The sequence below is a fragment of the Pelobates fuscus genome, chromosome 2 (genome assembly GCF_036172605.1).
Source record: "Pelobates fuscus isolate aPelFus1 chromosome 2, aPelFus1.pri, whole genome shotgun sequence".
Lineage (NCBI taxonomy): Eukaryota > Metazoa > Chordata > Amphibia > Anura > Pelobatidae > Pelobates > Pelobates fuscus.
Window position 1 is genome coordinate 35468983 of NC_086318.1, and position 12876 is coordinate 35481858.

General features: G+C 43.8%; 1 protein-coding gene across 1 annotated transcript in view; it reads right to left on the reverse strand.

Moving 5' to 3' along the window:
• LOC134586517 (cytochrome P450 2K1-like) overlaps positions 1–11663 on the reverse strand; it is a 69418-nt gene extending 57755 nt beyond the window's left edge. The window contains exon 1 of the mRNA XM_063442076.1: positions 11611–11663. The gene's annotated coding sequence lies outside the window, so the exon portion shown is untranslated. The remainder of the gene's footprint in view (positions 1–11610) is intronic.
• Between the last annotated feature and the right edge of the window lie 1213 nt (positions 11664–12876).

Genomic DNA, 12876 nt, shown 5'->3' on the forward strand with positions numbered 1-12876 from the left:
AATAAACCGAGTTAGTTGACTCCCAAACTGGGTTTCGTCCGGTTATTGGGAGGATTGGGGATATTGCCTTGCTTTCTACTCCGACTGTGGATTTCCTAGATGTACCAACGGATATCGTATGCTGATACATTGCATTCCGTTACAATTGGTGGCAAGCGACGGGATCCGAACCTTACAGCCGAAAAAGCAGCGTTCGTGGAAACTGGAACGACCGAACAAGGAAAGCAAGGGCAATTCGTATGGAGATTGATTATACCATACTAAAGCGACAAACTTTAAAAGAGCTACTGGAAGCCAGGGGTAAGATAGCCAGCAACAAGTCTAAAGCTGTGCTGATCGCTGAACTGATGGAGGAAGACCGAGCCCGCAGCGCTACACCCCCACCAGCCAAGGAAGAGACCCCATTCCAAAAAGAGCTGCGAACCAGGTTGGAGTTTTTACCGCAACCAGTACCGCTGGAAATACTGACCGTGATGGTATCAGATGTACAGGATTATCTGATGGCGACCAGCACACCAGCAACCCCGCCTAGGGCAGAGTCTGTTACTGCCTCCACCTACGGACAGGTAAAGCCCAAAGTCCCACATCACGCCTTTAAAGCGTTTTGTGAAGAAAAGGACGAAATTGATGGGTATTTACAGGACTTTGAGCGGCTGTGCGATCTGCACGATTTGGAGCCCGCAGTATGGGTGCCGCTGCTGGCAGGCAAATTATCGGGTAGGGCAGCTGAAGCCTACCGTGCTGTACCCCGAGAGGACAGTAAGGATTACCCTAAAGTGAAGAGGGCAATCTTGGAGAGGTATGCTATTACCCCAGAGGCATACCGGCGGAAATTCCGGGGCTTGCGCAAGCCTGAGAAAGATTCTCATGCAGAATGGGCGCACAAGCTGGACCAAGCATCGCTAGGCTGGATACAGGCCAGCAACGCCACTAACATGGAGGAGTTGAGGCAGTTAATGCTGCTGGAACAATTTTTTAATGGTTTGTCCCCAGAGGCACAAGAATGGGTGAGAGACCGGAAACCCCTCACCCTACCCGAAGCCGCTAAATTGGCGGATCAACATTTTGATGCCAGGAGACATCACGGGGCCCAAACTAAGGCCCTCCCTCGGATTACAGGGCCACCTAATAATTTTACCCCTACCAGCCCCACCGTACCCCTGCACAGGCCGGCACTGAATACTCCACCAGCCCCCTCCCGATACAACGGCAGGGCTAACATTCAGTGTCACACCTGCAAACAGTGGGGGCACATTTCTCGAGAGTGCACCCAAAACCGGAGCCGACAAGCTTGGAATCAGGTGCGACAAAATTTGGCACCCAGGGCTGCTGCGCACCATTACCAGGTAGCACCCGCCACCCAAGACGTGCTGAGCGCTCAAATTGAGGAGCCTCTGGGGGTACTGCACGAAGTAATGTCAGTCCGAGCCACCGACAACCGACAGCACCATCGGCAGCTAGTGACCCTGGAGGGAAAGGAGGTGCAAGGGCTCCGGGATTCGGGAGCCACTTTAACTTTGGTTGCACCACATTTGGTACCAGGCGCAACCCACACTGGCGGCTCCGTGGCAGTACGGGTGGCCGGGGGAGCAGTATACCGGCTACCTACTGCCAAAGTTCATTTGGATTGGGGTGTGGGAGAGGGGACCGTAGAAGTGGGGCTGATGCAGAATTTACCTGCTGATGTTGTACTGGGGAATGACTTGGGCCAAATGACTTCCGCTTTTATTCCCCAGACTCCGTACCAGGAGGCCCTTCCCGTAACCACCCGGCAACAGGCTCGCACCACGGCTACACCAACGCACTCTGAGGCTCAGGTAAGAGACCATGTTCCCCAACTGACCCCCATGTCCTGGGATACCCCGACTACCTTTGCGACCGAAGTCCAGACCGATCCCACTCTCCAAGTATATAGGGACCGGGCACAAACCGACCAAGCAGGGTTAGAGGGGGAGCGGTTCATCTGGGAAAGAGAGTTGCTCTACCGTGTCACAGCAAAAGATGTGGGGGGGTCTGTCACCTTAACTAATAAACAGCTAGTGGTACCCCAGAAGTATAGACAGGAGCTGCTGCGAATTTCTCATGACATCCCCTTGTCCGGACACCTAGGGATGACCCGTACCCGATACCGTTTGACCCATGCCTTCTTCTGGCCCGGGATCTCTCAGGATGTGCGCCAATATTGCACCTCCTGCGACGTCTGCCAGCGTGTAGGTAAACGAGGAGATCGCCACAAAGCCAGGCTATGCCCCCTGCCCATCATAGCAGAACCCTTCAGCCGAGTAGCAGTGGACATCGTAGGTCCCCTGCCAAAACCCAGTCCCTCCGGCAAAAGGTATATCTTAACTATAGTGGACTACGCCACCCGATACCCCGAAGCCGTGGCCCTCTCTAATATCCACGCTGAGACCGTAGCAGAGGCATTAATGAAGGTATTTTCCCGAGTAGGTTTTCCCCAAGAGATAATCTCGGACCGAGGTACCCAATTTACGGCCGAGGTTACCCAACATATGTGGAAGGTGTGTGGCATTAAGCCAATAGTTAATTCCGCCTACCACCCCCAGTCCAATGGGCTTTGTGAGCGGTTCAACGGGACGCTGAAGCAGATGCTTCGGACGTTCGGGGAGACCCACAAAGACTGGGAGAGGTTTCTACCTCACCTACTCTTTGCCTATAGAGAGGTCCCCCAGGAGTCGACAGGATTCTCCCCGTTTGAACTACTGTTTGGGAGGAGGGTGCGAGGACCCTTGAACTTGATTAGGGAACACTGGGAGGGAGAGAGTACCACTAACGAGACCCCTATCGTGTCATACGTCCTGGAGTTCAGGGACCGTCTGGAGGCGCTGACTCAGGCTGTGCACACAAACCTACAGGCGGCCCAGCAACGCCAGCGCCGCTGGTACGATAGAGGAGCCAGGGACCGCAGCTTTCAGGTGGGACAGAAGGTCTTGATCTTAAAGCCCGTCCGCACAGATAAGCTGCAGGCCGTCTGGCAAGGCCCATACCAGGTAGTGGAGCAGCGATGCGACACTACCTATGTGATCGGCCCCTGCTCAGGGGTAGGGAAGAGACGCATGCTCCACGTGAACATGCTCAAACCCTACCATGAGAGGATAGAGGATGTAACGGCCATATGTGCCTCCTCCGTAGAGGATCAGGAAAATCTACCTTTACCCGACCTACTAGAACCCGAGGAACAGATAGAGCCCTCCCGGGGAGTTCAACTGGGGGAGCGGCTAAGCCCCCAGGAGCGTGCCCAGGTACAGGCGCTGATTGTAGCCAAAGGGACTACCTTCTCCAATTTACCTGGGTACACTCCGCTAGCCACCCACCGAGTAGAGACCCCAGGACAGCTACCTATGCGCCAGGCTCCATATAGGGTTCCGGAATCCGTCCGGACCCATATGAAAGCCGAACTGGACGAAATGTTGCAGCTAGGGGTTATCGAACCCTCCGATAGCCCCTGGGCATCGCCGGTAGTCCTGGTACCTAAAAAGGATGGCACCACCCGATTCTGTGTTGACTACCGGAGGCTAAATGACAAAACGGTGTCTGATGCCTACCCGATGCCCCGGATAGACGAGCTGTTGGATAAGATGGCACGGGGCCAGTATCTCACTACCATTGATTTGTGTAAGGGGTACTGGCAGATCCCACTAGCCGATGACGCCATCCCCAAGTCGGCGTTTGTCACCCCGTTTGGCCTGTACCAGTTCAAGGTCATGCCTTTCGGGATGAAAAACGCTCCGGCTACCTTTCAGCGGATGGTAGATCGGCTACTGGACGGTTTTCAGGAGTATGCCTGTGCCTATCTAGACGTGTTTAGCCAGAACTGGGAAGACCACCTACGCCATATAGGGGCGATATTAGATCGCATTGGGGAGGCCGGGTTAACGCTAAAACCTAGCAAGTGCCACATAGGTATGGCCGAGGTGCAGTACCTGGGCCACCGTGTAGGGTGTGGGCAGCAGAGGCCCGAGCCAGCCAAGATTGAGGCCGTAGCCAAGTGGCCTACCCCCAGGACTAAGACCCAGGTGCTGGCGTTCTTAGGGACAGCCGGCTATTACAGAAAGTTTGTCCCTGACTATAGCACCCTGGCCAAACCCCTAACCGACCTGACGAAGAAGAACCTTCCCCGACTGGTTGTCTGGGCCCCAGAGTGCGAGCAGGCATTCCAACAACTCAAGACTGCTCTCACTAATGCTCCTGTGTTAACTGCTCCTGATCCAACTAAAAGATTTCTTGTTCACACAGACGCTTCAATGTTTGGATTGGGGGCAGTACTGAGCCAAGTGGGAGCCGATGGCGGAGAACACCCCGTAGCCTATTTAAGCCGCAAGTTGCTGCCTCGTGAAGTGAGCTACGCCGCCATCGAGAAAGAATGCCTGGCCGTGGTGTGGGCCCTTAAAAAGTTACAGCCATATTTGTACGGACAACCTTTCTCCTTACTCACAGATCACAACCCGTTAGTGTGGCTAAACCGTGTGTCTGGAGACAATGCCAGGCTGCTGCGCTGGAGCTTGGCGCTGCAGCCCTTTGACTTTACTATCCATTACCGGCCAGGAAAACAAAACGGTAACGCTGACGGGTTATCCAGACAGACTGAACTCGAGAAGTGATCTGTGAGTGCTCTCCCGGACATCCCCAAGCCGATCCGTTGGGATCAGACTGTGTATGCCGGCTTGGTTCTGGGGGAGCATTGTGGCAAACCTAGCCACTTCGGAACTATATGCATTGCAGGTTGTCCGTAGGCTGAATGTATAACGTGGTCCGTTGACTGTATGTGTATTGTATTATGACCGTTCGCATGCTGGCAGCCGTATGCCGCCAGCATACAAAGCATTCGTACGACGAAACACGGCTATCCTGGCCGTTCGCCGTACGAATGTGGACTCCCCAGGTAGACCACACATTCACAGGTCGTGTGGCACCAATTAACCGGTTGCAACATTGTTGCAATCGGTAATTAAGGGCTCTCCTAGGTGGCCGTCGATCCACTACCGACCATGCGGCGGTCGGCCATCTTGGATCCTTTGTCTCTGCAGCGGTGTTCGGTCGTCGAGAGCCTGGAACTGGAAACGGCTACTCAGTGATCCGAACACCGCTGGACTTCCAGAGCGTTCGGGAGTACCGCGTTCGGTACATTATGTGTCCCGTACTTATTCGGTACTTTTAAACTCACCTTGATGTTTAAATGTATTATGTGCGGCGTTCGGTCAATTCAGCTGGGATCGGAGCGGTATTCTCACAAAGTGTGCGCCCCGACCCCAGCTATCTACCGAACGTTCGGTTATTCTAAAGTACCGAATATTACGGGAATTATGTATTTTAATGTCAATTGTCGGTTTTGCTGCACGAGGGGATAATCCACTTAATCGTCCATTTTAGTGGGAGTATCCTTCTCGTGCAGCGATGCCTGTTGGGAAAGTCACAATGCATGTTGGGAGAAATCCCCTGGAATATCTGTATGGAAACCCCTTGCATGGGGAACTGCATAAATACGCTGCCTGTGAATAAACCGAGTTAGTTGACTCCCAAACTGTGTTTCGTCCGGTTATTGGGAGGATTGGGGATATTGCCTTGCTTTCTACTCCGACTGTGGATTTCCTAGATGTACCAACGGATATCGTATGCTGATACATTGCATTCCGTTACAGTCACTATATATACGCCCCTAGCCAAAACACCACCCCCACTTTCTTTAACCAAACCCCCACACTAAACACCTCCTATGCGTGGCGTGGTTTATTCTACTTTACATATATTATAATTTTGTAAATGCACAGCATTCAAAGGTTAAAAGGTTACTTTTAACAATAAGAATAAATGCTAAGCTTTGTACTGTAAAGCAGGGGTAGGCAACCTTTGGCACTCCAGATGCTTAGAAAACCGCAAATTGAATTTAGGAAGGTGCAACAGAGAGTAAATAATGAACAGGTTATACTTATATTTAGTGAATCCTGACTTCGACCTAGAATTCAAAAAAATGCATAGTATAATACTGTAACATTTAAAAGCAGAGTGAAATCAAAGGTAATGGGTCACTCACAATCTGCAGAGCCTTAGGAAGCAGGCTCTAGCTGTAAAAGCATGTGAATAATAAGCTTATTCAAGCTATCTCCGGTAATAAGGCACTTTTTCTCCCCACAAAGGACCACAGCGGAATAGAGTAAAAACGTTTTACTGGTTTAAAAGGTAATAAGAACAAGGGCACAACGCGTTTCGACCGTAACAGGTCTTCCTCAGGTGCATAATCCATAAGTTACATTTCATTCTGATTTATACACATGCATTAATTAAACAATCCTAAACACATGATTGATTGGAGGACCATATATGGTCTTTCCGGCTTGCCTCCGCCATATTGGGAAGGTCAAATTATAAAAAATCCCTGCAATCTACCAAAAAAAATTTCTATACAACATTCTAAACCTAGTTATGCATGAACTACTGTATAGACATTCATATCCATAGTATAAATTTACACAGAAGGTCCCCAATTCTCTTCGAATTTTCAGCACATATTTCCCCCATCCGGGATTCCAAGATGGCGATCGGATGTCTTCCGTTTTTTCTGACGTCATGACGTCAACGTGATTCGTCCTGACGCATCATGTGATCGGAAGATTCTCCATTTCATATCATTGAATGATAGAAAAGTCCTCTTTATAGAAGGAAGCCATTTTGGAGTCTGGCATAAAGTTCATTTGATACACATTTTAAAGGGAGAAACTAATGGATAAGAACAAAGAGTCAGAAAATCGATAATCCACTAACATATATATTTAAAGGAACCCATTATAAAGAGAAGTTAAATAAAAACATTTTTCAAAATATTTGAAAGGTTTTTAAATGCCATTGATATAATCAAATTAAATAAGAGCTGCCATTTCAAAATCCAAGTTGAGCCCACCTGGAGATAGAGTCTCCAAATTGAAAATCCATCTCATTTCACAACGATTCAGGGTGGACTCAACTTGGCCCCCTCTCCAATGGCAGTTAATTTTTTGGATGGCACAAAAGGTGAGCCCAGTAGGGTCTCCTCCATGTACATTAAAAAAATGAGAAGACACGTTATGTTTAAGAAAACCTCTCTTTATATTATATATGTGCTCACGTATCCTTGTTTTTAGGCTCCTAGAGGTCCGCCCTACATATTGCAGTCCACAAGGACACGTGAGCAAGTACACAACGTTGTTACTGTGACAGGTAATGAATGACTTAATTTTAAAAATCTTAGACCCCATTTTAGATTTAAATTCTCCTAGCTGTTTAGGTTTATTTTTAAGATTTTTACAGCCCATACATGCTCCACAATAGTGGAAACCCTTCTTTGATGTTTTATAATTACTCAAAAAGTTATCTTTCTGTTTGGGCACATCTAAATAACTGGATGTTAATTTTTGTTTTAGATTTTTCGCTCCCCTAAAAATTAATTTTGTTTTTTCTTCCAAATAGGGTAGAATCTCTCCATCTTGCTGGAGGATGTGCCAATTTTTTTGTTAGAACTCTTTTTAGTGCTTTATGTTCCTGATTATAATTAAATATAAAAGGTATTTTGTCTTTATTCTCTGCTGGATTTTTTTGTTGATATTCTAGTAAGGGATCTCTATCCATTGACCTAATTTTCTGAATCTCTTGACCCTTAAGAAACTCCACTTGGGAGTCAAAAGTCTCCAATTCGGTGCAGTTACGTCTCATCTGGAGAAACTGTCCTCTTGGTATATTATTAAGCTAGGGATGGAAATGGCAACTCTCTTTATGAATGTAACCATTCACATCCACTGGCTTAAAATATGTCTGGGTGACAATGTTGGAATTTTTGATGGAGATTTCCAAATCGAGGAAGTGAATGCTCTGTTGGCTGGACTCTTGAGTCAAAAGAACATTCCACTGATTGGAATTCAAGAAACTAAAAAAATCTAGAAAGGAATTGGAATCTCCTCTCCAAATAATAAAAATATCGTCAATGTAGCGTTTGTATAGGGCCAGGTTCGCGCTCCAGCCATGTTGGGAATAAACATATTCTTTTTCCCAATATGCCATAAATAAATTCGCATAGCTGGGCGCGAACCTGGTCCCCATAGCAGTCCCCCTACATTGTAAAAAGAAGTCTCCCTCAAACCAAAAAAAGTTGTTGCGAAGGATAAAAGAAATACCTTCCATTACAAATTCTACCTGATCGTTGGGATATAACTTAGAATTTTCTAGGAAAAAACGTGTGGCCATGCATCCAATATTATGTTCGATGCATGTATAAAGGCTAGTGACGTCACACGTGACAAAAAGGAAATCACTTTCCCATCTAAAGTCCTTTAATATATTGAGCAGACTCATAGAGTCTTTTAGATACGAGGGGCTATCCTTAACTACTGGTTGGAGCAGAGTGTCGATGTACTTTGATAAGTTGGACAGGAGAGATCCCACCCCGGAGACTATCGGTCTCCCTGGGGGATTATGAATATCCTTGTGCAATTTCGGTAATATATACACAACAGGTATTTTTGGGGATTTGATGTTCAGAAAATCATATTCTTTTTTATTTAGAATACCATTTGAGAAACCTTTATCCAGAAGATCAACAAAATTCTTCTGGATATCCACTTGTTTTTTTTTATTAAGTTTCAAATAAGTTTCTTTGTCTCCTAGTTGTCGATAAATTTCTAGGATATACTTCTCCCTATCCATAACTACCACTCCTCCCCCCTTGTCGGCGGGTTTTATGACTATCTGGGAGTCTTCTTTGAGACTTCGTACAGCTGAGATCTCCGATTTGGTTAGATTCCCCTTTTTGTTCAACTTAATCTTTTTGATGTCATTAATACATGCACGTTCAAAAACTTTCATGGAATTAGATTTTAAATGGATGGGAAAAAAGGAAGAGGGAGGTTTTAAATCTGTATGGATAAAATCCCCCAAAACTTGTCTATTTAGATCATATGTAATAGGTTTTTTATCAAAGATTTTTTTTATGCAAAGTTTCCTCATAAAGCGGTTGCTGTCTGTATAGGCATCAAACTGATCTATGTGGCAGCTGGGCACAAATTTAAAACCCTTTCCCAGTACTTTTATCTGATCTTTATTCAGGGTTTTCTTTGAGAGGTTAAAGATTTTTATCTCCTCATTAACTTTCCTCTTTGGTCTTTCCAATTTCTTTCCTCTCCTATTTCCCCTTCTTCTACCTCCCTGTATCGTCTTTTGAGGGGGATCGGGGTTCTTATAGATAAATCCTCCCATCCTTTCTCTAAAAAAGGAATGGTGTTATTGGTGTCTATTTGATTAAGAGGTTCGTATCGGTTAGTGATGGGGATCTCTCTAGTTTGTCTCCCCAATAGCCTATGATTATTATGAGGATATCTGGGTCCTTGGTTAGAACGGTTAGGTTGATTGTTTCCTCCGTCATAGTCATGGACCCTGACATTTTCCCTTTTCTCCTGACCCTGAGTTTTTCCTTGATTATTCGTTCTCTCTTTATGTTTGGGTCTAGTGACCTCAGTCCACTCAGATCTTACACTTTGTCTCCTTTTGGGTCTATTTGGAGGTTGGTTGGAGGGAAAGGGTTGAATCTTATCTCTCTGGTAGATTTCATTAAATTTAGGTCTCCCCTTAATAAAATCCTTTGTTTTTTTCGGATATTATTGGTAGCATAATCATTGGTGTCTCTTTGATATTTTTTATTTTTGTTGATGATAATCATAGATTCTATTTTGTCTAGTCTCCCCATAATTGGATCCGATATGGATTCAAAATCTCTAGTTCCAATATAGGGTTCAAGTTTCATACGAATTTCACCAATGATTTTATCCAACACTTCCAAATTTCTTTTTCTTTGTTCTACTATAATTTTCATCATGGTTATTGAGAAGGATTCCAAGGCTCCCTCCCATATATCCATGAATCTCTTATCATCCCTATCGAAAGTAGGGTATTTGGTGAATCTAAGACCTCTAGGGGTTATTTGGTCATTCAGATATTTCTCCATAGTAAATACTTCCCACTTAATCCTTAATTCTTTAATTAAGATTTTTTCAAGGAGGGAACTCATTTCATCAAGATTATCAGTAATTATATATTTTTCTGATGTTTCTATTTCTATTTCTTGAAAAATCTCAGCAGTACATTTATGCATTCTGGTTCTTTTTTCAAAGATATCCATATTATTATTCAATAGCAGCCCACACCCGGGTGATTTTAGGTATAACAAGTAAAAAGAAACAAAGATATAATTCCTGGAAAAAATAAATGGGTGGATTGGCGCTATTGGCAGAAGATGCAACTACTCCCAAGTGCTACAGAATCACCAAAAAAGCACAATGAACATACATAGAAAACCGCAAATTGAATTTAGGGAGGTGCAACAGAGAGTAAATAATGAACAGGTTATACTTATATTTAGTGAATCCTGACTTCGACCTAGAATTCAAAAAAATGCATAGTATAATACTGTAACAGATGCTGTGGACTACATCTCCCACAATGCTATTGCAACCATAATGCTGGCAGAGCATTATGGGAGGTGTAGTCCAAAACATCTGCAGTGCCAAAGATTGCCTATCCCTGCTGTAGAACATAACAAGAACCCAATATCCTTAATAGTGCACTCCAACCTTTTTTTTTTTGTGTTGGATTTCTTAGCTTTTGGGTTAACCCCAAGTGGAGGGTACTTTTAGATTTAGCTCATTTTTTATTTCATTTGTTAACTAATTTATTCACTTTGCCTGGTAAAGCATGTTAGAAAAAATAAACAAACTATGAACATTTTTAAAATAGCGTTGGCACAAACTGTAGCTAATGTTTAGTTAAAATTGAGGACATCAAAGCAAAACTGCGTATTTGGTTTTCTTGGGTTTTTAAGTTAACTTTTGCAGTGCTTCAGCTGAGAGTTGTAAATGATAAGTCTAAATGGCAACTCTGGTATGTGATCCGTATTCAGCGAATGACAATCTGTCAAGAAACTTTAGGCCAAGTTTAATTTTTCAAATGAATGTATTTTTATGTGTATCCAGTAACTTACAGCTACCACCAGTGATAGGAAGGTATGATACCCACGTTCCCCAGGTATTAGACTGACAGGTGTGCATCTTCTCTAGAAATCAGATTCTCTTAACGAGACTTAAACGTAATAATATAGATATTTATATGTTAATTGAATATACATTTATAAAATTTTCCATACAAGAAAAAAAAGTTGTCAACCCAATGAATCCGAGGCAAGTTAAGGCATATTTGAAGGGTAAGCACAGGCGTTATCATTCACAGAATTAGAAATTATTAATTCACAAGAGAATTGCAAAAATTAGCCCACAATAACCATATATTATTTTCACTCCAGATCAATTATTCAAACTCTTTCTAATTCCTGGGTGAATCCACAATGACCAATTTATGACTGCTTTAACCTCTTAAATACAACAGTGGAGATACATTATGTCCTAATACATTAACTGGCTAAACAACAATACCTATCATTATATTGCAATCAAAGATTTTAAAATTAGCATGTTAATCATTATTACATAACCCGGGACCGGAAGATAGCATTGTTTAGAGACCCACACACATTGCATGATGTGAAAGGGTTAAATCAAATCTATAAAAGTAAACGCAAACCTGATATTTCTTTACGAAGAGCTGAGTGCACTGCTCTTCCTGATTTTCAGTCTAGTCTGCTTTTATGTTCTGCAGTCTTCTACTGCAGGAATGTCCCATATAAAGCAAAGGTTATTCTTTAGGCCAGGTGCACAATGTTGGTTGTTATTTGGACCAGCTCATGTTTCCCAAGAACTGCCCATCAACATTTCATCATGGCCCCACCTCTAATTGTTGTACTCATTGCCAGAACACTTTGCCCTTTGTGCAACATTCTAATATAATATCTATATATTACATATTCATTTATTTGTTTATTTATTTATTTTTCAGGTGTGATTGATTTAACCTTGACAAATTTAGTATTTATTGACTATGTGCACCTTAATTCCATGTTCAATAACAATTCTTAGACCAAACTTCATGCCATAATTAATCTGTTTTTTTATTTTTTTAAATAAAAAACAATGTAGAGTATCTGAGAAGACCTATTTGTTCAAAGTTAACCTCTAAAAGCTGTCAGACCGACATCTGCTAGACACTTTTACCCCTTAAGACATTTGAAAATATAAGGTCTCTGTTGCTCCCTTTTTTGGAAAAAAAATACTGGCCATGCTAATTTGCATAATTAGCTACATATGCGTGACACCACAGGGCACAATGCACATAACAGAATGAGAATATTTGAAAGAAGGAAATTCCCTAAATCACTAATAAACTACTTGCAATGTGTTTACTTTGACTGTGTGTATATACTGTCTAAATGATTGTGTACAGTTGTGTGTGTATAGCAGTGTGTCTAAATGTATATAATAGTGTGTGCACACTGTTGTCTGAGCATGAGTCTACTATGTATGCGTATGTTATTGTGTGTATATAGTATATAACACTGCGTGAACATGCCATTTATTAACAGAGATAGATATTCTGGTTCTATTTCTCCCACCATTCTCCAATTTGTCTGCTGAATATACACTCTGCTAAATACACACAAACACACATGCACAGACTGCTAAGCACACACAAACACACATACAGACTGCTAAATACATACATGCAGACTGCTGAATACACACACACACATGCACAAACTGCTGAATACACACAGACTGCTGAATACACACACAAAGACTGCTGAATGCACACACATTACTAAATACATACACACACACCCCTGGAGCTTGCCTCCCCTTCACTTCCTGGCAGGCAATAACTCCTTTCACCCCAAAGCAGTGGGGAACAAAAGTAGAGAGGGACTTTTTTAGTGTCTACAGCAAGGGCGGCCAA